Below are 27,533 nucleotides of genomic sequence, written 5' to 3'. Positions count from 1 at the left end.
CGATCTTTGTGGAGAAACTTTGAACATGCGTAGGCATTTTGTGAAAGGATGCATTGTTAGGCAATCACAAATCAAAAATCAGAAATCAATACAGTGACATCATTTTGTTGTCAGAGGCATGAACTGGTTCTGCCAGTTCTGTTATCTTTCTGAACACCTATTTCCTTACCTGTGAAATGGGGGTGCCATTATTTATTGAGTAGATAATCAATTACAGTGACATTTCTTTCCTGTCACCCTCTTCTCTACTCAAATAGCATATGCCCTACCAAGATAACTCTTGGTTAGAACACCAGTTTAGTAGGATACTGGTTTCTGGTTATTTTAGGATAATAAATTGCTGGCAATGCTCAACTCGAACTTGCATTTGAATTGGCTTTTAGAATTAGTAATATTCTTCTTATGTCATAAAGGCTAGTTGATGAGAGAACCCCAAATCAGAATTCGGAGCTCTTGGCATTGTTTGCCTGTAGTTATTGTAGTTCACCTGGCTATGACTGACTGCTCATATCAAGGTAGAACATGGGATAAGTAACAGTGAGGTGGGATGGGCCAGAGAGAGCTTTCTCAGGTGCGGGCTCCCTGGTGGAGGCCAGTCTGGCTGATGAACAAACATGGAGCCCGAGGATTTAAAGAACCTCCATCCGTGGTAGAGTTGGGAAAAGACAGGATGACAAGATGAAGTTACGGATGATTTGAGAAAGAAAAGTTCCAGAAGAGATGATTACTGAGAGGTTAGTTAGCCTACTTTCAGCGTCCACAAGCTCTGCCTCCAGATAGCTGACTCCAGACCCCAGACAGGTGCCCGGGAGAACCTGTCACTGTCTCTACGGGCAGCACTCGCATGTTTTGTACTGAGCACTGCAAACCTGAAGCACTTTGATGCCCTTGGGCACCACCCCCCAGATCCTCTGAGCATGAAGTGTCAAAGTGTCCTCATAGTTTCTGTAGTTGTCAGTGATTAGAAGCTACATTCTGTTCATTGTACAGACTGTCTCTCTCCCAGGACTGTGTTCCTCTCAGCTCATCACATTTGGCCTCATCAAGATTCAGGCTCAAGTTTTTTCTCTGTGGGGACTTTCAGAACACGCTTGCTTTCAGAAAGCTACCTATTATATACCAAATGTGTGCTATTGTTGAATTATCTTGTGGTGGTCTTCAATTTTTCCTTCATGTTGGACTTTTCTCCCCAAGGAGATTGTTAGCGCCTGGAGGCAGCATTGTGTTTTATATTTCCCGGGGCCTCATACCATTTGAACATACGACCAGACTGGTACAAAAGAGATGCTTAGTGATTCTTTTATGGAACTTGAAATCTGAAACTGCCTATTCCAAAACTGTTGCTATGAATTTGTCTATTCTCAGGATTTTTGAATGAAAATACTGTGGGTAGTATTTCTTTACATTCTTTTCATCTGTTTCCATGAACTACCAGAGTTTATATCTCAAATATCTTATTCTTTTGGATACTGCGTTTACTGCTTACTTTAGGAAGAACAATTTTAGAGAGAGAAAGTTGGCTTGTTTATTCCATTTTCCTATTTTATATGTTAGGATTTGTCCATGAGGTATTACTAAAGCAGCTTGAAGGAAAAGAAAGGCCTAACATTTGCATTATTTACTAGAGTTGGGCAGGTTTGGGGTATAGATTAGCCCACCAGATAGAGGTAGATCTGCATGGCAAATTAAAGCTCATCTTCAAGGTTATAGCTGTGACCACTGTTTTATTAGGCCAATGTTTCATACAAGATCAAGTAGATTTCCCAACAGATAGAGTTAGAGAGGTAGTATTCAAAAGTCTACATAGACGCTTCATTATATCTGAAAGGTCTCTCTGAGTGTAGAAAGACCTTATCTTTCTGGGAGCAGAGCCATGGGTTTAGGGAAAGTCTGGAGAGAAAAGCAATGGGTTCCAAGCTTCTTGAGGAAATGCTTGGATTAAACATTACTGGAAAAGGGATTTGGAATGAAGATAAAATGAGAGCCAAGTGTATACACACTGTGATTTGGGAATATGGTGAATTTCTACATAGTGTCTTGACATCAGAATGCCATTGGGGAGGGAGCTTGGGCTCAGGGCACAGTTCTAGGGGCACAGTATATAGATAGAGCCAGGGCAGCCTGCCAAGGAGAGTGACACATGGATAAAATATATTTCACTTAATGACTTAATGATATGATGACATCAAATATGGTGATTTAAAATATTTCAGATCTTTATTCTGTTTTGATTTATAAGAGTGGGGTGGGTGGGTATAGTGGTGAGTTTACAGATAGGATTTTCAGACAAACATTTGGGAATATGTGGCAAAAAGGGGCAGGGAGATAAGATACTTGTCCTGTATTCCACCTGAAATGAAAAACAACCCATTCCTAGTTGTTTTCTTGTCTAACCAAATGAAACACATGGGTGCTGATGGCCAGCAACTTGAGCAATGGCATTATGACACAGGGTGTGTTAGTTGGGGTCTTCTTAGAAGCAGACACCCAGGACGGATTAAAGGTGCAAGGAATGTACTAGAAGGATTGCCTGTAGCGGAGGATGGGGAGACAACAGGGAGAGGCTGGGACAGCTGTCTGATCATAAAGTGGGTCTGACCCCCAGTGAAAGAGGGAGGGAAGGAAGAAAGGAAAGTTGGAAGCCTCTTAGACCACACAGAGTTCTACAGAGTTCTTGAGTCAAACTCACCATCAGAAGAGTCTCCTCACTATTAGCAATGGACCTGCGTCAGCAAAGCTGTTATGCTCAGTCATGGGCTAGGAGCAGCCGGGGGGAAGTGTGAGTGCGAACATGGGATGGGCTCACAATAGCTGGAGCCCTTGGTCCACTAGACTCCTTGTAGCATAGAGCTGAAAGAATATTCTCATGATAGCCCTGTGAGCACTACAAGCACACTATCATAAAGAAAGTGCTGTGTGGACACAAAACATGGTTTCAGGAAATGTCATGGGTGTTGATTTTGCTGAAAAAGGCAGCATCGAGGATGTTGAATATGTAGCCAATATGGGGAGAGGGATTATTTGAGTAAAATTAGAAGGCTCCAGAGGAAGAGTTAGAGTTGCTGTTTGCTTCTTCATCAAGGGCACAACCTGAAGATTCCCTGATGGAGAAAGGGCCCACAGTGAATTAGACAGCTTGATGAAGGCATGTCATATTCGTTATTCAAGATTAAAAAAATATAAAATTTCTATATGCCCCCCCCTCACAATTCTTATGTTGAAGCTCCATCTCTAATGGGATGCTGTTTGGGAATGGGGACTTTGGGAGGTGATTGGGATTAGATGAGGTTATTGTGAGTGTGGGGCTCTCTTGATGGGCTTAGGGTCTTTATAAAAACAGAAAGAGAGACAGATCTCCTTGCCTTGTGATAACACAAAGAGAAAGCAGTCTGTCCACAAGCCACAAAGCGGGCTCTCACCAGGAATCCAATGTGCCAGCACCTTGATCTTGGACTTCCCAGCCTCCAGAACTGTGAGAAATAAATGTCTGCTGTTTAAGCCACCCAGCATATGGCATTTTGTTATTGCAGCCTGAGAAGACTGATACAAACATTTAACAGCGAGAGAGCTCAAAGCCAAAATGAATGATTTTTTTTTTTAGTTTTATAGTGAAATGCTATTGAGAAACCACATGTGGAAAGCTGCCGAGTCCCGTAGGTCTTGTTACGTTCTTTGTTCTGACTGTTGCTTCTCCTGATGGCTGGTTGGCTCTGAAGTTGGTCTGTTATTTGTGGTTCTCTGTTGGAAGCAACAGAAGCCTATTGGGTCAGAAAAAGCACAGCAAAAGCAAAACACATCTCTTGTAAAGATGTGGAGCAGCTCACCGAGCGCAACCAATGATTTGGAAATCATTGAATGAATTGGAAAGTCGGGCTCAATGTCTTAAACTTTGCTGCTCTGCAAAGAAACTACTCCATTTGCCACTGGCCACTGGATGTTACTGTGGCAAGTGCAGCCCACTGAGCAACCTTTACGTCCGCATGGAGTCCAATTCTGTAGCCACTGCTATCGCTGTCATTGCCAGAGAGAAAAGCGACCTCTCTGTCCTTTCTTTTTATGTTATTCATTCCAACGGGCAGAGCCTAACTGAGATGCCCATAGCTGGCTTCAAGGGAGGCAGGAAAATACTGAACATTCTCAGTACTTCTAGGCGGAGAAAGTCTGTGTGCCCTACCAAGACTCAAAAAAAAAAAAAAACTGGAAACTTCTTCAAAGAAAGAAAGATGTTCAACTGCTGGGTAGTTGAAAGACCTGTCAAATGTCCCCTAGAGTTGGGTGTCATCTCTGTCTTCATCAGCATTGCATGCTAGTGACTAAAAGTGTGGCCTCAATAAATATTTTTTGAACGAATTAATGTTTCTAGAGAAAGCACATCATTCTAAACAATGTCAACTCATAATGGAAAGGATGGAACGTTTTATATGTCTGTCTTTTATGATATGAGATTTCTGGGCAGAAATTAAATGAACGGTTTTATGGACCATTATTAGGCAAAATTCTCCCTGGATAAAATCTTTCTTCTCACCTCTTCTCGTCAAAGACATTTTGGGTTTTCCAAATGTCTTTGTGACTAGCTACAGTTGACTTGCTTAGCTAATGTCTGTTCATCTCTTAAGCCTATGGTTCGCTGGCTTTCTTCCAGTGGGGCTCCATGCCTAGTTGATAGTCTGCCCTTGACTGTGTTTGTCTCCATGGACTATAATCTCTTTGAGGTCAGGGATTTTGTGCCTGGCTTGCTGTTGAATACAGGACCCAGCACAATCACTAGTGCCTATTATGGATTCAGTATATGTTTGGTTGGACAAATGCACAGTATCATTATCTATAGGCACCACCCTGCTTACAACGGATCGAAGACATGGTAAAATACATAGTTATTACAGACATTCATCTGGTATAGAGAAGACCTAATTTTTCATGATGGGGTTCGGTTTCTGAAACTGTATTTGTTCAGTCCCCATCTGGAGTCAGATTCACATGCATACCTATTAAATGAATATATTCATATCATCTCAGAGAGCCATAGGATGACAAAGAACATATACTGATTGTCATTTTTGCCTTAAAAAAACAGTGATTATAAGCAACTGTTTTTCATAGTGTTCATTTTATAAACAACACAGGAGCTATGCATTTAAATAGGGAAATTGAGTGAACTCTAAAGTCAGAACCTACCATATTTTGGATCATAATTCACTCCAAAAGCATCTTAAGGACACTTCTATATTCCTGTATGTTACTTGCAGCCTGCAAATCAAGGACGCCAGGATGTTAGCGATGAGCGGCATAAACTTGGGGTGGATTTGTTTGGATGATTTAGAGGGAGTGGGTGGAAAAGGCAGAACAAGAGCGATTCAGATTAACCATATCATTAAATCTTTTCTTCCAACATTGTCTTTGCCTTGTGTCTGTGACATAATGACTCTTCCCTCTTTACTCCTTTCTTAGCCTGTGGCACTAAGCTCTCCTGTTTTTGACATCTCGTGTTTTTGACATGGTACTCGGGCTGAATGGGAAGCACGTGATGTCTGCCAATGGGGTGCATCCACGCTGACTTCTGCCCCCAACACTCTGTTGACCATCTTCCCCATCTTTTTCTTTGTACCCCAAACACCCATCCATATGCTGCTGACTTATGGATATGGATATCCAGTTCCCATGGCTATGCAGAGCCCTCATGTTAGAGTCCTCTGATATTGGCATCCATGGATGGAGTCCTTGCTCCGCATGCTTACCGCTCTCCAGAGGCGCCGGTCTACAGGAATCGGCTCTTAGCAAGCTGTCAAGTTAGAAAAGGAAATAACGAATCATTAGCTGGAGAGTAAATATCTGATAAGGCTTAATCTTCCAGCCTTCACAGTAGTGCTTGCATTTTCTCCTGGGAACAATTATTTGAAAAATGAAAAAAAAAAGAAAATTAAAGAATGATGATATTTAAAGTCTAACGTGCAGGATAGTAATGACTTGGGGGAACGAATGGAGCTTCCTGATGTCAAGAAAGCCACATCTAAGCTTCTTTACAGTTTAGGACCATTCGTTAGTTTTTGTGATGATCCAGTCAAAAAAAAAAAAATGAACTAAAAATGGATAAACATTTCAAAAAACTTACATGACTCAATTTTTTTTTCCTCAGTGACTGGATAACCATGGGCACATTAGCTGTGCATGTAGACACATGCTTTAGTTGTTTGGGGGGCATTTTGAATGTAATTAAACATGAACGCAAAAAGCCAAAAGTCCTTTATTTTATAAGGGACTCTTCTCCCCCCACCCCCATCACGAAAATAAGGACATAATCCTCTAGCAAAAAATAACTATAAAAACCTTATAATTAAAGGACACATGTCCAATTTCCAAACTTTTAAGTTAGCATTCAAATATTGCGGTTTCTTTCCCCCTTCATTCCCTGCTGCAAGGTGTTGTTTAAAACCCAACACAAAACATCCACCCCCACAGCTCATATAACTGGCATATAAATAGGGAATGTATGTCAGCTTTCAATTTCTAGATTCACCAAGGAAAAAAATGATAAACTTTTAATGATTTCAACACTAGGGAGGGAATGTCTTAACCACCATAAAATTGGTGTCTTTGGAAAAACAATCTATTTTACATCTCCATATTAATAATAGTATTTGCGCTGTTGTTATACTTTTTCATAAATGGAAGAAAGTGGCTTGCTTAAGCTTATTGTTGCATGCAAGTAAACACTTTTTTAAACATAGAATATATCTGTGTAATGTGCATCCGGGATGAAGCCTAGAAAAGAAAATCACTCGTTAAAAGTGTCACTTGTGACTGCAGCAATAATCAATAGAGCATTAAACGTCACAGTTTATTGCAATGAATGGGGAATAAACATGAAGACCACAGTGCACTCTTGTAAATGGTATGACTTGTAAATGTCAGTGAGGACTTATTTAACACTAAAAGGCTATAAGAATTTGCAAAGGGAGTTTTAAAATTCATCCAAGACAGCTGAAGGTTACATGAAGAAAGGGCACCTATATATAGCATGCACACACACAGGTAACGTAAAATATGAATGGATAAAAAAGAACCAAACTCAGTTCTAATTGGAGTCTTCATTATAGTTGGTATTCTAGAAAGTGCATGTATTGAAGCCTGCAAGTTTGGCATTATGAATATTTTATTGCATACCTTGTTTTATATTCACAGAAAGCAGGTTTTCTTTTCTCAGTATAAGCAGTATACACGTAGAGGTAGAGAGCAAAAAGCAGCCTGATCCATAAATGTGGCTGAGAATGTATCTTTCAGATAGATTGCAGTCTCTTCCTGGGAAATTATCTAAAAGTTTATAATATGCAACGTTTAGCTCCACAAAGTTTTCGTCTCTTCACCACCTGAGTTAAATTTGGCTTCATTGTTCTAGGTGTTGCTCTACAAACTTGATAATTGATTGAGAAGCTTCTTAGGAATTTTCTAAGCCCCGTGTTTTTGTAATCACAGAGTTGCATGGAGGACAGTCAGAACATTCTGACATGGGTGGAGAATCAACATTACATGATAACAGGAGTCCCTGCGGCTTAAATTGAGGGGAAATGGACAGGGTGGGTTACAAAAACCGTATCTGAGAGGCGGCCTGGCCATTTGCAAAGCAAAATTCTCTTTTAAGGGACTAGTTTCAGTTTTTCTGCGTGGATTTACTTCAAGGGGAAAATGTTAGGGAGACTCCATGGAAAAGATAGGTATTGTGCTGTGAACAGGCTGCAGCAATTACAAAGGCAGTATTACAATGCAAGTTTAAGTTAGCATTATTCAGAACAAAATGATAAGAGAAAGCCTGGGATAGTTTCCACTTAAACAAAAATTCATTACAGCATCCAGATATTTTTAGAGATCAAAGGAAAAGAAGGAGGAATTCATATACATGTCACCTGTTCAACCCCTGAGAAGTACCATACCCCCTGTGCTTCCAAATACATCACAAAATTAGCAGTCCAACTTTCTATGTGAATGAATACAAGAATTTAGCATTTTTTAGTTGGTTAGTGAAACTGTCATTTCTAACACAAGGACAATTGTCAAAACAGTGCTGTTGTTTTCTGTTTCTAATAATCTCTAAAACAGGGGAGAGGTTTTTTGTTTTTTGTTTTTTTTTTTAAGATTCCATACTGGAAAATGATACCAATTAGAATAGAAAGTTTATTTCTACAAATATCTAAAATTGAACAATGGCAAGCTAGCAAAATCTATAAAGCAAGGTAGAATAAGAAAAATATTCGATGGTAATAATAATTCATTATTTTCAAATAAGGCTGTGTGGCCGGCATTGTGTTCAGAACTTTATATATGTTCTAGTAGTTTCCCCCTGCTGCCATAACAATGACACAAATGTGGTGGCTGGAAAAACACACACGTATCATATTACAGTTCTGGAGGTCAGAAGTCTGAAATGGATCATGGGGCTGTGTTCCTCGTGGAGGCTGTAATGGGGAATCTCTTTCCTTGTCTCCTCTAGGCCCAAGAGTTGACCCTATTCCTTGACTTATGGCCCTGCATATCATTCTGACCTCTGCATTACAACTTCTCTGAACTTGACCCTCCTGTCTCACTGGTATCCCACTTGACCCTTGTGATTGCATCGGGCTCACCCAGACAATCCAGGTGAATTTTTGCTTCTCAACATCCTTAATCACATCTGCAAAGTAAGCGCCTTTTTCTATGCAAGGCAACACGCTCATTGGTCCGGGCAGTATGATGTGAAACTCCTTGGGGACCGTTATTTTGCTTACCTCCCATGAATCATAGAGATGTTGTGTAATTTCTGGCCTACTCTCTGTCTGCTAGTTGGCCTTTATCATCCGTTGCTTTGAAATGTCCCTTTCAATGCTGGGAGAGAGGGGGATGGTCTGTCTCCATTACTGGATCTGTAGGAAACAGAAATGACGCCATTTTACTAAGGTCTTTAAGCTCCAGCCACAGACCTCCCCTCAACGTATTTAACCTACAGCAAAATTGGTTCCAATATAAAAGGACTCGATTTTAATTACCTTTTCTGCTCAATTTCAACATGGTTGTTTCTTGCAAAGGTGCAAATGAGGTGTGAAATGAGGGGATTTTAGGCAACCTTTCTGGGAGAGGCAGCTGGAGTATTGGTTCATATGCAAGACTATAAAACTATGATTACTTAGGGAGAATATGCTCCTACTTAATAAACAATGGGATGACAATGATTGAACTGCCTCCTGACAGAAAGGTCATCTGATGGATTTTGCAGAGAATCATGACAAGATGGTCTTTCTCCTCCTGCCGACTATCTTCCATTGGTAGGACTGAGCTTTAACTTTGAGAGAGACATAGTGTTTACGCTTCTTCTGAGGGAAAGAAACAAAGCAGAAAATTACTTGGGATCTTTTTTGGGGTCTCATTTCCTATCATCCTGTGTACGCTGACATTTCACAGTAATGAAATGCTAAGGACTCCTGTCTGTGCCTTCAGGGTAACTAAACCAACGATATAATGAAGTTATCTGCTTACGGTGGGTTTTCTGAAAGAAAGAAATCAGTACATAAACCTGTACACACTCCCCCAATTTCATGTTCTAGTGAAAATCACTTAAAATAAGATCTAGTTGTAGTAAAGGAAAATAGTTCTCGTGTTTCCATTTTGTATTAAAACAACGAATTTTGAATGCTATATTTTTGACGTGACTTGCGAAGATCTCTTTATAAATTTAAACAACTATTCCTGGAGACTTACTCCGGTTAATTAACTCAGCTTCTCTCCTTCTATAAAGGCCACACCTTTACGTGTGCTCTGGGTAGAAGCCCCTCTCACATCCTCAAGGATCACACCCCTTGCTTTATCATGTCTGGACCAGGCATCCTTAAATCTCTCTCTCTGCAAAATAATTTCCTTCAGCAGAGAAATACCCTGTGGTAGCGTTGATATTAAAAAACCAAAACTAAACTGAAAGCAAACAAACCTTCCCTTAATGCCTATCTTCCTGATGCAAATTCTCTTCACTCCTTTACAGCCAAACACTGTCCAAAGCCAGTCTGCACCTGCCGTCTCTATGTCTTTGTCCCATCCGGTCTTTCTTTGTTGCTAGTAGTACATGTGTTAAGCAATAATAAAAAGATAGAGAATAACATAATGGTCATTCAGGTACTTCCCACCTGATTTTGTAAAGTCTTAGCATTTTGAAAAATTTGCTTCCTAACTTCTTTATAATTACTTACTTTTTTATTCAAGTATCATTGGCATACAATGTTACATTAGTTTTAGGTATATGATATCACGCTCTGACAGCTCTATACCTCAAGCTATGCTCTCCACAAGTATAGCTATCGTCGTGCCTTATAACTTTTTATTTTTACTTTTAATGTTTATTTATTTTTAGAGAGACAGAGACAGAGACGGAGAGAGAGCTTGTGAGTAGGGGCAAAGGGAGAGGGAGAATCCCAAGCAGGCTTCACATTATCAGCACGGATCCCAGTGTAGGGCTGGATTCCACGAACCATGAGATCGTGACCTGAGCCAAAATCAAGAGTCAGAGGTTTAACGGATTGAGCCCCGCCCCCCCCCACCCCGGTGCCCCTACAACTTGTAAAAAGTAAAATAATTCAATGGAGATGAACCTTCTTTATACCTCCCAAATCCCATTCCACCCCCCTTACAAACATATCAATGCTGTTCTGAACTTGCGTCTATCACTGACTATTTTCTTTCTAGCTAACTTTCTCTTTTCAATCCTCTTTGACTTCTCCATACCAATGCTTCACTGGCTTGTCAAATCTGACATATCACAAACTGGGCCCCTGGCCATTATAACTCGCTTCTCTTTCTCTGTCATTTGTAAGTCAACGTTATCACCATCTACCTAGGTGTTTACGCCGGAGACACACAGGTCCTGCTTAACTCCACGTTTCTGCTTCTCTCTTCACTTAATCTTCCAGTTGTACTGGATTCTACCCTCCAAGCCTACAGGCGGTTCCTGGTCTGTTCGTCCTTCCATTGTTCTCTTCTCCATTGAACGTGGCTGGTTCCTGCGGTCTGAATTTCCCAGGCTCCAGGGGAAGCTGGATTCCAGCTGGACTTTGTCAGTGGGAAGCATTTTGGGGTGAGTGACAGTGTCAGACGATGCCTCTTGCCTTGGGCTCCACCCTTCAAAATCGCCTCATCCCCATCCTGGCTTCAGCTCCTTCTGAACTGTTCCGCTGTGGTTCCTGCTTCCACCCAGTGATGCAGCCTCGCATTCTGCTGATACCACCTCCTCCCGCTGACCCTCCGGCTTTGGGATGCTAGTGGCTTCTTGATATTGTTCATCCATGGAGTATCTCACTGTCATCTCCTGTTTCACTCCTCATCGATTCCATTATAGGGATAACCAATTCCTTGCATTAAATTCCCTCATGTTAAGATACTTTGAGTGGATTCCGCTTTTCTCACCAGACCTTGAACGACACAATATGTTCCCCCCTGGATTATTGCCATGGAGTCTTCCAACTTGTATCTCTGCTTTTATTCTGAACTCCCCGGTCCATTCTTTTCACAGTGAAATAGACCATATCATTGGCCCGTGTAAACCGTAAGCTGGTCTTTCACTGCACTTGGAAATATGAACTGCTTAGCAAGAGTTGAATGTCCAGCCATCACCGTTGCAGTCTCAGCGTGTACCTCGCATTCTCCCCACCTCACCTTGCCCCTCAACCCATACTCTATAGCCCTGATGGTCCTTTCTCTTCTACTGGAAATGACAAGGCTTTCTTTGACGTCAGAGCCTTGGTACATACTCTTCCTTCTGCATGAAATGCCGTTCCCCTCTCTGAGTCCCGGAGGAGGGTGTTTCATCTTTCAGACTTTGGCATAAATCCCCTTTCCAGGGAACTTGCCTAACCACACAGACCAAAGCACGCTCTGTTGTTACTGGCTTTTAGAGAAACTGCATCTTTTTTCCTTCCTTGGATGTGATCACAATTGTATTTAGCAGCTCACTTACGAGTTTGTTGGTTGAGTATCTTTCTCCACTTTCTTCCACGGAGAAGCTCTGTGAATGTGGACTCGTGATGCCTCTGGTCTGCCCCCACCGTCAGTTCCTCGGGGCCCCAAACAGCCTGACAGAAACTGGACGCTCCACAAGTATTTGTGAATGTGCATTAAGTGCATTAAGAGAGTGATTCTTAAAGTTTATTTTTCAAACAAGTTGATACGTAATTAGTTTGGATTTGAAATTGAACATGTTGGGGAATGGCTCATAATTTTGCCCGTACTGGTTGGTGTTTTTCTCACAGACCTGAGACAGGATTTGATTTGTCTCCACGTTGCCTAAGCTGTGTGCTCCGTTTTTGCCTGGGTGTTTCTCCTGAACTCTTGTGTCCGACACCTAGAGAAAGCAAAACAAAGCCAGACAAAATCTGGAGCCGATTCTCTTTGAATAGCAAGGGATTTTCTGGATCGAAAAGAAAAGGGCTCCTTTCAATAAACTGCCAGGAAATTGTATTTTCCTTACGCATGTTCATGAATCCTTTTCTTTTCATCAGCGTCTCCTAAAAATAGTTGCTGGCTTTGGCTAACAGAGAGCACCGCAGAGCGGAGCCCACTGATGCAGAGCAGAGGGGGATATGCGAGGGAGGGCCGGGGGTGCAGGTCTAGCTTGGGTGCAGAAACCGTCAGGGGAGACTGTACTTTAAATGAAAGGTGCTGTGATTCGGTCAAGATATTCCACTTAAAATTAGACACATGAAATGACCCTTTAGGATCCAGGTATCCTCTTATTTCTTGCGGATACCCTTCCTCAAGCACAGCAGACCAAATACACTGTAGGCTATAATTATCTACCTTCCTTTCTGTTCGAACGAGACCCTGTTGCCTAGGAACTGGAGTCATAGGTGTGCCATAAATACATCTTCAAATCATCTTTCTCTTGCTGGATCCATTTCCCCCCCAACACACTGCTTCTATTGTTATTGTGGCTCATTAGAATACATGCCGTATCCTGCATTTGTTTGTTTGGAAGATGTACAAACTGTGTATGGCCAATTAGGTACGAGTAAAATATTCTAGTCTCCATTTGTCTTTCAATTTACTATTTGACATCACTTGGCTTCTGTGGTAAGCACCTACTTATGTATTAAGAAAAAATTACACAGTTAAAAGGTGAATTTATCTAGCATGCTATCAGCAGGAACTCTTATAACTGACTGTTTCTCCCACACACGCGGTGCAGTGAAGACTGATGTTGATAATGATGATATTGAACAAATAATGACTGCGAATCATTACGAAATTAGCCAGTGAATCTAATCCCATGATTTTACGCACCAGAGAATGGAGCCTCTGAGAGATTATCTGCCCCTAAACCCATGGCGAGTGGCAGGTCTGGGACTGGCGTTCTGGGAATTCTTGCCAGGGTATTCACTATCACATTCCTTGCCTGAAATTTCCTTTCTTCCGCAAATGTTTTCTATTCTCACTTGTTCTCAGTTGTCAATCTCTCAGTTACCGCCAAGAGCTGACTGTGGGTTTTGAAAGTCAGAAGCACTTCTATATCCAGGTCATTTATCTTGATAGTTGCCACAATGGCTCATTTAATAAACACTGATGACAAACCCCTTCCAAGGCTTCTCTATAATTAGAATCATCTATATTGAATATTATTTTTCTTTTATTAAATCACTCACCATAGTGACCTGGAGACAGAATATAAGAAAGCATATGCAAATCGGATAGGTAATAATCACGCAAACAGTCAAGCGTTCACCATGTAATGTAAGAAATAGCACACGGGCCATTTAATTGAAGCTACCTTTGGGTTCCTTCTCCCTCTTAGTGTCAAGCATCTTTGTCACTCTTGAGTCTCCAAAGATCTCTATAGGGTACATGACCCCTGCCCAGTACAACTAAACAGGAGACATTTCCTTGACTATACTGAATTCATACGTGAAATTATTCATTGAAACTATCATTAATTCAACCCCTAATGAATACCAACGCTCTACCGGGTGCAATGTCAGGAGATAAAGAGTGATATTATCTCACATTAAATAACATAATTTTATGTATTCTAGAATTTGTATATTTTTCTCAAGATATTTTAACTATTACCAAGGCCATAATGTCCAACAGGACATATACATTTCTTTGGCCTTTAAATAGTAATAATATCCATGCATTACTGAAAATTCACTTTTCAGTTCACTGAATCACAGTCTCATCATTCAATCTCTCAATCGCACAACAACCTTATGAGGTGATGTATTATTTGAGTACATGACTTGAATATGTGCCTTACCGAGCAATTCAAAATCTCAGTGACTTACCAAAAGTAGTTTTATTTCTTGCCTTTTTTACAATGCCTATTCTTCAAATGGTGATTGCAGATTCTAGTGATTCTGGGCTTCTTCAAACTAGTATCTCCACCATCCCTACCCCAAGCTTCCACTTCCGGTCCTGGGTCATCTGCATGTAAGATGGCCAGCCCGTGAACAAATGTGGAAGGTCTCCTGGAACATTTCCGTTGCCAGGACTAGAAATGACGGCATATATCTTTTCTGCTCCCATGCCATTGGCCAGAATTTGTTAACAGCATCAAGTTGACTCAAGGGGAGCTGGGACGTCTACCTGTGTGGCCACAGAAGATGAAATTCTCTGGAAAAGACATAGTATGTTCCCTGTCATAATTAGGTGCTATTATTATTGCCACTCCCGGTTTGTAGTTGAAAAAGGCAAAGATTAGAAGGGTAAAATGATTTATTCCTGGTAGAAAATCGTTGAGGTGAGCATTTAGCTCAGAGGCTGTTCCACCCTTACTCCCTGTAACAGTACCACCTGCTACCTAGACTTTGGACGAGTCAGTGTTAATTGTAGACTGTGCTTGTATCACAGTCCAGCCAACTGGGGAAGGCACGAATGGATTTCTTTCAGAGACTGAATGATTGCTTGTGTATTTTTCTAAAAATGAAGCGGCATACCTATCTCTTGCTTTTTTTTTTATATTCTCTGTCATTGACTTCCAAGCAAATTACTTTGACTGTTCATAAATCAAATGGAAACTAATTATTTGTTTTAACTACATCAGTTATAATTAATTATTGAGCAATTTGAGCTTTTTTTCTGATTTTGTTTTGTGAATTTAGAGTCAGAGTTAAATATAACTTCCCTTAGCGATGGTTAAATTAAAAGGAAATTATCACTGTCTTGTCTCCACGGATAATTGGGTCATCTACATGAGGTGCTTCCAATTTTGAATTAATTAGTTTAATGTGTTTTTAGCGAACTATGTTGATGTTTTGCAACAACTTAGTGCTAACTAAAATGGTAGATCAAAAATTTTATTTCATTTTGATGACAGCACTATACATTTATTTTCGGTTTTCGGCAAAGCATTTGATTTCTTACACTAAGTTGAATGTATTTTTAATTTTTAAAAAAATTTTTTTTAACATTTATTTATTTCTGAGACAGAGAGAGAGAGAGAGAGAGAGAGAGCATGAACAGGGGAGGGTCAGAGAAAGAGGGAGACACAGAATCTGAAACAGGCTCCAGGCTCTGAGCTGTCAGCACAGAGCCCGACGCGGGGCTCGAACCCACGGACCGCGAGATCATGACCTGAGCCGAAGTCGGACGCTTAACCGACTGAGCCACCCAGGCGCCCCTGAATATATTTTTTAAAATAATCAGTTCTCTGTAAATGTTATGTAAGACAATCCTTCTTTACCTGGGGCTTATCTGAAATATCATAACTATATAAATGTTACGGTAGAGTTTTAGCACCAAGGAAGGACAGTCTGAAACTGAAGTCAATTCTTAAGGTAAAGTTCACACAAATGCTACACATCTGTCCCCTCTTTTAGCAATACTGCCCAAGGCATCACTTTGATAAATCCAAATTCATAATGTGACTTTTGAAGTAATTATCTAGAAACATTATTCACTGTTAGTTGAGTCATAGAGCTGTTCTGAAGTTCTTTTGTTCGGTTTGTTTGTTTTTTGGAGGGGAGCGTGGCGAAGAGAGCCAATTTGTTCCTAACTTGGTGGAGTCTGCAAGATTGCTAAATGTCTTCTAGGCTCCTTGTCCGGCAAGTGCGGGATAACTATATTGACTTCTGTATCTCAGAGAACTCTAGAGAGGAGACAACTAGTTAACTGGAGCAAAAATACTTCGAAAATCAATATGAATGCTACAGAGCATTGTTAAAAAGTCAGTCCGATTTTGCGCTGGCTATCCCTCAGCCAAAATACCGGGATGGTTTTATAGGTTGAATTGCGATCCCTAAAATTATATGTTGAAGTCCTAACCCTGTACCTGTGAATGTGACCTTACAGAAAAAGGGTCTTTGCAGATATAAGCAAATGGACGTAGGGTGGGCCCAACCCGATATGACTGATATCTTCTAAAAAGAGGGAAGATTGATGCAAAGACAGACACACACACAAACAGAGCACCATGTGACAATGGAGGCGGAGATCGAATGATGTAGCTGCAAGCCAAGGTGGCCCAACCAGAAGTTAGGAAGAGGCAAAGAAGGGTTCTTCCCTGGGTCTCAGAGGGTACATGACCTGCTGACACCTTGGTTTTGGATTTCTGGTCTTCAGAACTGTGACAGGGCAAATGCCTATTGTTCTAATTCATTTACTTTGTGGTACTTAGTGACGGTAGCCCGAGGAAACAAATACAGATGACTGTGTGTCAAATATAGAAAAGAGAAAAGTCTCACTTGGCTGCTTCTTGTTTGTTTCTCTTAGGGTTGAGAGGAGAGAGACCCCCCTCCCGGGGAGCCAATGGCCATCGCTGAAAGCACAAGCTGGGGCCTGGCCAGTGCGGGTTTAGGCCGTTGGAATGTTTCTGAGGATGTCGTGCAATCAACAGCGGATTTAAAAGTCTTAAAAATGCAACGGATTAGAAACCTAAATGTTTATTCCCCCCATGTTATTGTGATCATGGTGGTGGACGGTGTAGAATTAGATGCCCCGTGGTCCTCTCGATGCCCAGGAAGCTGGGTCATTCTTCTCTCTCAGACCCGAGACTGGGGAGCATGGGAGAGGTGTTGAAAGCCGTGGGTTTGGCGCCCAGATGCTCACGATCAAACCCAGTACCGTCGGGAAACTGCAATAATGTTTTCTAGCACTAGATGGCACCATGGCCGAGCCTGCCACACCTCAGTCTCCCAGAGAACGCTGCCCGTCCCTTTGCTGAGTTGAAAGAACACCCCTTCATCTGTGTGCATCTCTTGCTGTCAGCAGTCCGCGCCACTCTCACCAAGCAGAAGTGACGCCCATTTGTGGTCTGCGGCAATGTTCAGCCCTCCGTAGGGCTCATAATCCTGAGAATTCATAATCCCGTTGAAGTAGAAGAGGAAGGCCATACCTGGACGATATGTTGATGCGGTAGAAACACTGGTGTTTTGAGTCACTTCATGATGTCCCATCATCCTCTCCCAGCTAAGACAGTGGTGATCCTCTCTCTTCCACTCCTCGCCATTTATTCACTAGAACGTTTTCCCCAAAGTCCCTAAAGGGCGCTGGTTGCCCTTCTGAGGATGCTTTTGACATTTGATTTAGATTTCATCGGGAGGCCCCCAATGTGATTTGCTCCAGCTCACAAAATGTGGATTCGGCGACACCCTTCCTGCCCTGCTTACTGGGAACATGTGCACTATACGTTGGAGTTGACATGAGCCTTCTTGTGACTTAATGCTGGCCCATATTATCAAAGCCATCCTGGAAGCCCTTCATGGAAGAAGCCAAGCTCTTACTTAAACTGATCATTAAAAAAAAAAAAAAAAAAGAGGTTAGAGTGGGAGAGAGCCAAAGCATAAGAGACTCTTAAAAACTGAGAACAAACTGAGGGTTGGGGGGGGGGGGTGGGAGGGTGGGGAGGGTGGGTGATGGGTATTGAGGAGGGTACCTGTTGGGATGAGCACTGGGTGTTGTATGGAAACCAATTTGACAATAAATTTCAAAAAAAAAATAAACTAATCATTTACTTTTATAAGCAGGGAATAGGTCAGCTATTACCTGTGCTTTAAGCGCACTCTAAATATATTAGCATTTGTTTTCATATAATCAACATAATCAGGTGAAATCAGTCCTCTTTAAAGACCTTCAGTTTAGAAGAGGTTTTATCATTTGAGTTAAACGTAATATCTAACCTTTGGGAGGCAGACTTCAACGAATTAAATAATGAAAATCAGTTTGGATTAATATAATTGCGAACATTTAGGTTGAAGGAAGCATAGGATTTAGATTCCCTGTGAGTCGAATGCAACAGAAAATCCAGGTTTGTTATTTTACTTATAACTGCTACATTTAACAAATCTATCCATTTCAAAATGTAAGTTTTAGTAAATCTGTCACTTGGAACGTTAAGTAGCCTGAGGTTGTTTGTAATTTTGGCATTAAACCTTTTTTTTAATACTGCTCATGTTTAAGAAATTATACTTTCCTATAGTTTATGGGATTTTATTTAAAATTGATATTTTTAAGACACAGTATTCTCTTTTATTTCAGCTTTAGACTCCTTCCCCAAACAGTAAAAATGCCTGCATAAAAGTAAAATATTACTAACATATTTAGTGGTAGCTGAGTCTGAGTTAAAGGTGCCACCTTGTGGTTACAGGAGGAAGTTCATTTTTCAAACGTCATTTAACAATAACACGAAATTTGCTTTCCCCTTTTGTCTTATATTAGAACTGATGGCTGCTGGTGGTGAAATGAATCCTTAATGTATGCATAGACCCCAAGGATGCCATGATGTGATGTCGCAGGAGCCATATTTTGAGGCGTCCGGGAGATTCAGCACACGATACTGGGTGCCACCCTGCAAAATACGACCAAAATGAATGTCAGCTTAACCTATCTTCAGAGACCTTTCCTACATCATTCTACATAGCAAATTATGCTATACAACTAATAATGCCAGTCCATACTGTCCAGAAATGAATGAAATGGAGGAGTGTATGGATGTTTGTGTGTGTACAGATGAGGCTGGGGGCGGGGACGGGAGGGAACGAGAATTTATAGCCCTTGAAGGTAAAAATAATTTAGCTAAAGAGGAATGACCTAGGGCTTCTTCTCCTAGAAGGGCTCACCACCCACCTACAGACCCCCTTCTCTTAGACAAGACAGGAAGAGAATGGGTCCCATCAATACCCAATGAAAGCTCAGCTCATATTGACCATCAAACCTCACCAACTTCCTCAAGCACTTGGGGCATCTCGGCCTACCTGAGTTCTTTCAGCAGGGTCATCCCTGCAGACGCCTTCTTTCTGAAGAAAGGCCACTTCCCCGTGCCTCATCCACCTTCCAGAAGCTTCCTTCTCAACTTTGCCACAAAAATATCAGAGGTCCATTTATTTGGGCATGTTACATTTCAGCTGATATTTATTGCCTTTAAAATTGTCTGTGTTTTGGGCGCCTGGGTTGCTCAGTTGGTTAAGTGTCTAACTCTCCGTCTTAGGTCAGCTTTTGATCTCAGGGTCGTGAGTTCAAGCCCCTCCACCCAGAGCAGAGTCTACCAAAATAAAATAAAATAAAATAATCTGTTTTCATTGCCTATTGTGTTTTCTTTCTACCTTTAATAACATAGCTTCTGACAACAAAGTGAGTCACAATAGGTCCCCTTAATTTAAGGAGGGAGTTCTGTGATTTGTTCCTATTCATGTAACTTACGGTCTTTTCCTTTATAGTGGAAGACTGAGAAGGAAGGACCTCAAACTCCCAGGCTCTCCCCCACCCCTTCTTTGCCAGGAAGGTTGGGGACTGTGTATGCCTGATTCCCTTGCATGGGGAAGGACATTCCAACGACCCAGCTTAACTTCCTCAACACCGGAAAAGAAAGAAAAATTTTTACTAAATTCATTCACCTGTAACATTTGTAAAGGGGCATTTGACATACTATCATGTATATCAGATTAACAAAATTGTAAGTAGAAAAAGGAGGGGAGGAACCTGGGCGGCTCAACGGGTGGAGCCTCGCAGTGAGCCCTGTGCTGAGCCTGGAGCCTGCTTAAGATTCTCTCTCTTTCTCCCTCAGCCCCTCTCCTCTGCCTCACTCACGCACTCTATGTCTCTCTAAAATAACATTTAAAGGAAGAAAATTATGACAGCTGGCAGGCTGGTTGGGAGATTGCAGACGAAAATTGGTGATAAAAATATACCATTTTTGGAGCTTTCACTGTGTGCCTGGTGGTGTGTTAAGAGCATTCCAAGTATGAGCCCTTCCGATAATTACAACCGTATAAGGACCGGACCACTGTTGTCCCCATTTAACAGGTAAGGAAACCGAGGTCCAGGATGGGGGTAAAAATCACCTGACGTCGCACCGCTGGAGCGTGGTGGAATCAGTGTCTTTCTGCCACCAGCATACGCGTCCCTCATCCGGATTTTGTAGTAACCGCAGAAAATCAAGATTGCTTCCAACTGCTTTAATTCGGCACGATTTGTGAGCCCCGACTAGGTGTGCGGCCCCGTGACGATCGCTGACAGGACAGGGACGGACGACCAGGTCCCGGCCGCCAAGACTCCAATGAGTTTTCTTTCAACCTTCGGACACAGCTGTGAGAAACTTGCAGCCACTCGGCGTTCGCCCACCGAGCACTCCCAGCAAACAGCGTCTAGACAACACACACCTTCGAGCTGTGCCTTGCCAGCAGTGAGGTCACACGACGCAGCCAGTCACCAGCACAGAGGCTGAGTTGGCAGCGTCTCGGTCCTGCTAATTGGGACAGGTGCAGAAGGTGATGACAGAAGGCCACCCACGGAGCTCTGGCAGAGCGAGCAGCGGGCAGTCCCCGAAGCCCGCGCGGCAGCATAGGCGGGGATGTCTGGCAAACCGCTCAGGTGGGCAAGGGACCGTCCCGGCGCGTGCCAAGAAGAAGCGGCCATTCTTAGCATGGGGATTCCCTAGTCTCTAAAGGCAACGGTAGGGTCTCCGAAACGAGACTGGAAATAGATGCAAATAAACAGCCACAAACTTGCCAAGAGGAAAAGATCATTCACACACACACATACACACACACACACACACACACACACACACATACATACACATAGACACACACATACACACACATACACAGACACACACACACATACACAGACACATACACACACATACACACACAGACACAGACACATACACACACACGTACACACACACACATACACACACACACATACACACAGACACAGACACACACACAGACACACACAGACACACACACACACAGACACACACAGACACACACACACACACACACATAGACACACACATAGACACACATAGACACACACACACACACACATACACACACACACATACACACAGACACAGACACACACACAGACACACACAGACACACACACACACAGACACACACAGACACACACACATACACACACATAGACACACACATAGACACACATAGACACACACACACACACACATAGACACACACACATACACACATAGACACACCCACAGACACACAGACACACACAGACACACACAGACACACAGACACACACAGACACACACACACATAGACACACACAGACACAGACACACACACACATACACAGACACATACACACACATAGACACACACACAGACACACACACACACGCATACACACACACATACACACAGACACACAGACAGACACAGACACATATACCCACACATACACACACAGACACACACAGACACATACACAGACACACACAGACACACACATACACACACAGACACAGACACACACACAGACACACACACACACAGACACACACAGACACAGACACACATACACACAGACACAGACACACACACACAGACACACACAAACATACACACACACACACACATACACACACACAGACACACACACACATACACATACAGAAACACACACACACACAGACACATACACACACATAGACACACACATACACAGACACACACACACATACACAGACACATACACACACAGACACACACAGACACAGACACATACACACACATACACACACACGTACACACACACACACACACACATACACACAGACACAGACACACACACAGACACACACAGACACATACACACAGACACACACAGACACACACACATACACACACATAGACACACACATACACACACATAGACACACACACACATACACACATAGACACACCCACAGACACACAGACACACACAGACACACACAGACACACAGACACACACACACACATAGACACACACAGACACAGACACACACACACATACACAGACACACACACATAGACACACACACAGACACACACACACACGCATACACACACACATACACACAGACAGACACACAGACAGACACAGACACATATACACACACATACACACACAGACACACACACACACACAGACACACACACACACACATTCCGTAACATGGTAGAAGCTATAGCTTTTTCTGGGGAGTAGAGGGAGATACTGTTTTGGGGGAGACTCTTCTGAGAGCGGCATTTCACATGGATAGACTCGAATTGGGGATAAAAATATAAGACACCTCATCTCATTTACCGCTTAAAAGTTGGCTAGAAGCAACTATGAGAATGTTACAGGGAGAGTAGCAGATCAGCAGCAGGGTTCACCTAACATTGTATGTCTTGGCAGGAATGTTCTCGAATGCCAAAGAGGAATGAGAGAAAGTCACTTGACTCCAGGACTTTGCCGTATATTGGAATAGGCAAATAATTGAGAAATGCTCAAAGTTTTAGTGAAAAAATATCCATCTTTATGCGAACTGGGAGATGTTAATTTTGTTTTGAAATATATAATAAGTGATACTGAATTTTAATCCTATAATTGCAGGAAGTGTATATTTCTTGTGTGATCTGTTATGATTTGAGTAGGACTTTTAAAAATAATAGACGTGGGGCTCCTGGGTGGCTCTGTCAGTTGAGCGTCCAACTTTGGCTCAGGTCATGATCTCACCATCTGTGGGTTTGAGCCCTGTGTTGGGCTCTGTGCCGACAGCTCAGAGCCTGGAGCCTGTTTCAGATTCTGTCTCCCTCTTTCTCTACCCTGCCCCCTGCTCACACTCTGTCTCTCTCTCTCTCTCTCAAAAATAAATAGACATTTTTAAAAAATTAAAAAAAATAATAGACATGGGGCGCCTGGGTGACTCTGTCGATTGAGCATCCAACTTTGGCTCAGATCATGATCTCATGGTTTGTGAGTTTGAGCCCCGCGTTGGGCTCTCTGCTGTCAGCACAGACTCTGCATCAGATCCTCTGTCCATCTCTCTCTGCCCCTCCCCAGCTTATACTCCCTCTCTCAAAAATAGATAAAACATTTAACAAATAATAGACATAGAAACAAAAATTAATTGAGATGTAAGTCAAAAATAGTGCGTATTTTATACTCTGCAATTTTTTTTAATGTTTACTCATTTCCTGAGAGAGAGAGAGTTGAGCAGGGCAGGGGCAGAGACAGAGGGAGACCCAGAATCTGAAGCAGGCTCCAGGCTCTGAGATGTCAACACAGAGCCCAACACAGGGCTTGAACCCACGGACTGGGAGATCATGACCTGAGCTGAAGTCAGATGCTTAACCGCTGAGCCACCCGGGCACCCACAGTATTATGCAATTTTTTAAGTTAGAAGCCAATAACAGTTGCTTATTTAACCTATGCATTTGTAATTAAACCATAAATTGAGCACCCAATACCTATTCATTTTCTTCCAGGTAAAAAGTCATCAGTAAATCAGAGACACGTGGAACATTTTAATAAATCACTTTCCTTTATTTCAACAGCTTGTCCCTTTGCAATGTACCTGTGATAAAAAAATACCTGACAACTATTCTGTCTTACTTGGATATTGCAAGAATAAAATTAAGATAATATTGATGAAGTCTCTCAAGATCCTTGTTATAGAGATTTTATATGAATGTTTTACTGTAATTAGAAAAAGCTAAAGCAATCTACCCCACAAGGTTTATTTTTTTTTTTACTTGTGGAAACTTGAAAGCTGTTTTGTTTCTATTATAATTAACTACTTAGCTTAAACACTAAAGTCAGAGACAAATTAAACTTATTTGCTAATGTTTGGATGTGTGTGTGTATGTGTGTGTGTGTGTGTGTGTGTGTGTAAGATGAATAATGCTACTGTATGCAGCAAAAGGGATTTGCAGATGTGATTAAGTTAGAGATCTTGAGGGGTCCTTGGGTGGCTCCGTCAGTAAAGTGTCAGACTCTTGATTTGGGCTCAGGTCATGATCTTGGGGTCATGAGTTGGAGCCCCGCGTTCGGCTCTGTGCTGAGCATAGAGCCTGCTTGGGATTCTCTCTCTGTCTCTCTGTACCCCCCACCCCCCGCCCCCTGCTCATGCTATCTCTCTCTCTCAAAATAAATAAATAAACATTTAAAAAAATTTTAAAAATGTTAGAGGTCTTGAGATGAAGAAATTAGCCTGGATTATCTGGGTAGGCCCAATATAACCACAAGGGGCCTTGTATTAGGATATGTGTATACAATATAGAATTAGCTTATGTGATAATGGCGACCTGAGAAGTCTGGATTCCAGAGAACCAATGGCATAGCTGAGTTCAAAGCCCTGAGAACTGGGAGAGCTATGATGTAAAGCCCAGTTCCAGTCCAAGTCCAAAGTCAGGAGAAAACTACTGTCCTAGTTTGAAAAGAAGCAAAGATAATTCTTCCTCAGATTTTATTCTATTTAGACCTTCGACTGATTGAATGAGGCCCGCTCACTCTGGAGAGGGCAGCCTGCTTCCCCGTCTACTGATTCCAATGTTAATCTCATCCAGGAACACCCTCACTGACACACCCAGAAATCATGTTTAACCAAATATCTGAGCTCCCTGTGACTCAGGCAAGCTGACAGATAGCCGTCACAGTCCTTACAAAAGGGAGGCAGGAGGATTAGTCAGAAGCTGATGTGACTTTGGAAGCAAGAGATTGAGTGATGTAAGGAAGGCCATGCGAGCCAGCACAGAACCCGAAAAAGACAGGGAAACGGATTCTTCCCTAGAACCTCCAGGAGGAACCAGGCCTGCTGGCACCTCGTGAGATTGGTCTTCGACTTCCGACCTCCAGAAGTGAGCTATGAAATTTGTTGCTGCTTTAAGGCAGCAAATACCGGTACTTTGCTACAGAAGCCACAGAAAACCAATATTGTGTTTATATTGTGTTTACGTATATGTATGTGTTTATATGTGTGTGTGTAAGTCATATAATTATATATTAATTATGTATATAATTCTGTGTATGGTATATATATCATATAATAATAATTATATATAAACATAATTTTATAATTTTATCTAATTAACTGTATAATATATAATTATATATTGATTATATACGTAAATATAACATTCTATATATGTATGTATATGTAGACATATATGTGTATATATAGACATATTGTATGTGCATACACACACACACACATATATTTATATATATAATTCTTGTTTTTTAAGACACTTTTACCCAATATGATATGTTTTCTATAAAAAAAAATAAAGATCAGCTCTCCTCAAGGGCATGATTAGTTTTTGAAACTTCTACCATTAATATTCTTTTTTTTTAACATTTTTAAAATATTTATTTATTTTTGAGAGAGAGAGAGAGAGAGACTGAGAGAGTGAGCAGGGAGGGCAGAGAGAGAGGGAGGCACAGAATCTGAAGCAGGCTCCACGCTCCAGGCATTCAGCCCAGAGCCGGATGCGGGGCTCCATCTCGCGAACCGTGAGATCATGACCTGAGCGGAAGTCAGACACTTAACTGACTGAGCCACCCAGGCGTCTCTACCATTAATATTTTTTACAGAACATCCAGAAATGCTCTTCGCAGGGAGAAGGGAGGCTTATTTATTTGGGATAATGTGTCATCGGTGTAAAAGAACCCAGACACAAATAATTACTCCCTCCGCAAGGGTAGAGAAGACTGCTTCTCTTCAACATAGAGTGACGTTGGCCCTGGTTTCTCTCGGTCAGTGCAGAAGACAAGGACAGGCAACTCTAGCCGCAAATTATGGATTGAAAAGTTCGACTTCAAGGCCTTCCCAGACTTTTTTCTCTGTATGCTTTCAGAGAACAAGGCCAACGTATTTCTGGGTTCTAGTATCCAATTCCTATTAAAATAAAGAGACTAGGATGTTCAAGTTAGTTTTATGGCAGGGACAAACTGATAATCAGTATGGAATAGGTTAAGTGTTCATTTGCATTTTTAGGTGCCCTTGATTTTGGAGTAATCTTCAGGCTTTGATTAGCAATGGGTCGGGAGAAAGCTGGAGGCTTTCTTGTGATCAAGCTGCTGGTGAGACTGGTTCTGAAGTCTGCTCATCTCATTATTGGGTGCCTTGGTGGGTTTACTCAGAAAGCTAGAATGTTCTAAAGCCTGGTAAGAGTCCTCTGCTGTGGTATGCTCATAAAGGCTATCCAGAAATGATTGGTAAATATCTAGGAAGTCTTAAAACTGGTTGCTAAACCACCAGCAGCTGGGCCACAGGAAAGTACACCACAAAAATTGGCAAAAGCTATAAATCAGGGCTCCTTTGCCCCCACCTCCTTAGGGGACTGGTTTCCCTGTTCATTGCTGTTCATTTCTCTTCGTTTCTTAACATTAATCTGTCTTCCATTTTCCCTGAGCAGTAAAACTTTTCAGTCCAGGACTTTGAGTCCACTCTCTCTGCAGTTTCCTCTCTGGCCACCTGCTATTTTCTCCACTCAAGGTCGACTTATCCAAAAGGCAAAGTAGGCATGGTGCCTGGGGCCCGTGATACTTTCAGAGGTCCATACAATAGGAACATAATAATAATACTACTACATAAGAATGAATTCATTCTGGATTATCTTCATCTATCTACGAACGTAGTCATGAAACACACTTTTTTACACTTTTTAGGAAGAAAGGGGACCACGAGGGCAAAAGTGCTTAGAGTTCACATAAGTCATCATGCGGTCCTGTCCACAGGCCCTCTTCAGCCTCATGGCCCAGAGCTGATGTGAAAATGAGCTCTCTTAAAAATGATTGTCAGAATGGTGTAATGCGTACTGGCAGAACCATTTCAGGTGTCTTTGGCACGGACCACAGCATTACCCCTAGAAGCCTGATTTAACCCCACATTTCATGGGTCTCTCTGGTATATCTGTTTTTGACTAACACATTCTCACTGTCTTGGATTGTGATTCTTTCTAAAATATGGCAAAGAATATCAAACTCCTATTTGGGTTCCATTGAATAAAACATCTGCTGCCTTTGTCTTATATTTTATATTCATGCCCAGTGTTTTGCTAAACTTGTAGTTATTCAAGCCAATAGTAAGAATGTCAATGACATCTCCTGCTTCTTTTGGTATTTTCTGGTTTATTTATACCTATTTGCTCAGGATTTGGGCTTTTTCATTTTGTTTTATTTTTGTTTTGCTTTTTAAGTGGAATCCTATCTTTACTAAAAGCTTGGCTACTGGAGTTTATGTTGGGGGGTGAGTTATTAGGGATGCCAACTAGAGCTAGTAACCCTTTGGTGAGCTTTGAGGGATGTTG

The 27,533-nt window shown here is 41.8% G+C and overlaps 1 long non-coding RNA gene across 1 annotated transcript; it reads left to right on the top strand.

The window, feature by feature from the left end:
- The first annotated feature begins 505 nt into the window (after window positions 1–505).
- On the top strand, window positions 506–17,752 carry LOC122242069. Its single transcript, XR_006222241.1, has 3 exons — window positions 506–734; window positions 8,483–8,628; window positions 16,711–17,752. It is a non-coding gene; the product is annotated as an uncharacterized LOC122242069 (long non-coding RNA).
- Window positions 17,753–27,533: the final 9,781 nt, after the last annotated feature.

Source organism: Panthera tigris, chromosome C2, assembly GCF_018350195.1.
Source record: "Panthera tigris isolate Pti1 chromosome C2, P.tigris_Pti1_mat1.1, whole genome shotgun sequence".
Lineage (NCBI taxonomy): Eukaryota > Metazoa > Chordata > Mammalia > Carnivora > Felidae > Panthera > Panthera tigris.
The sequence above is the reverse complement of the archived record's forward strand: the minus strand, read 5'-3'. Positions and strand labels throughout refer to the sequence as shown.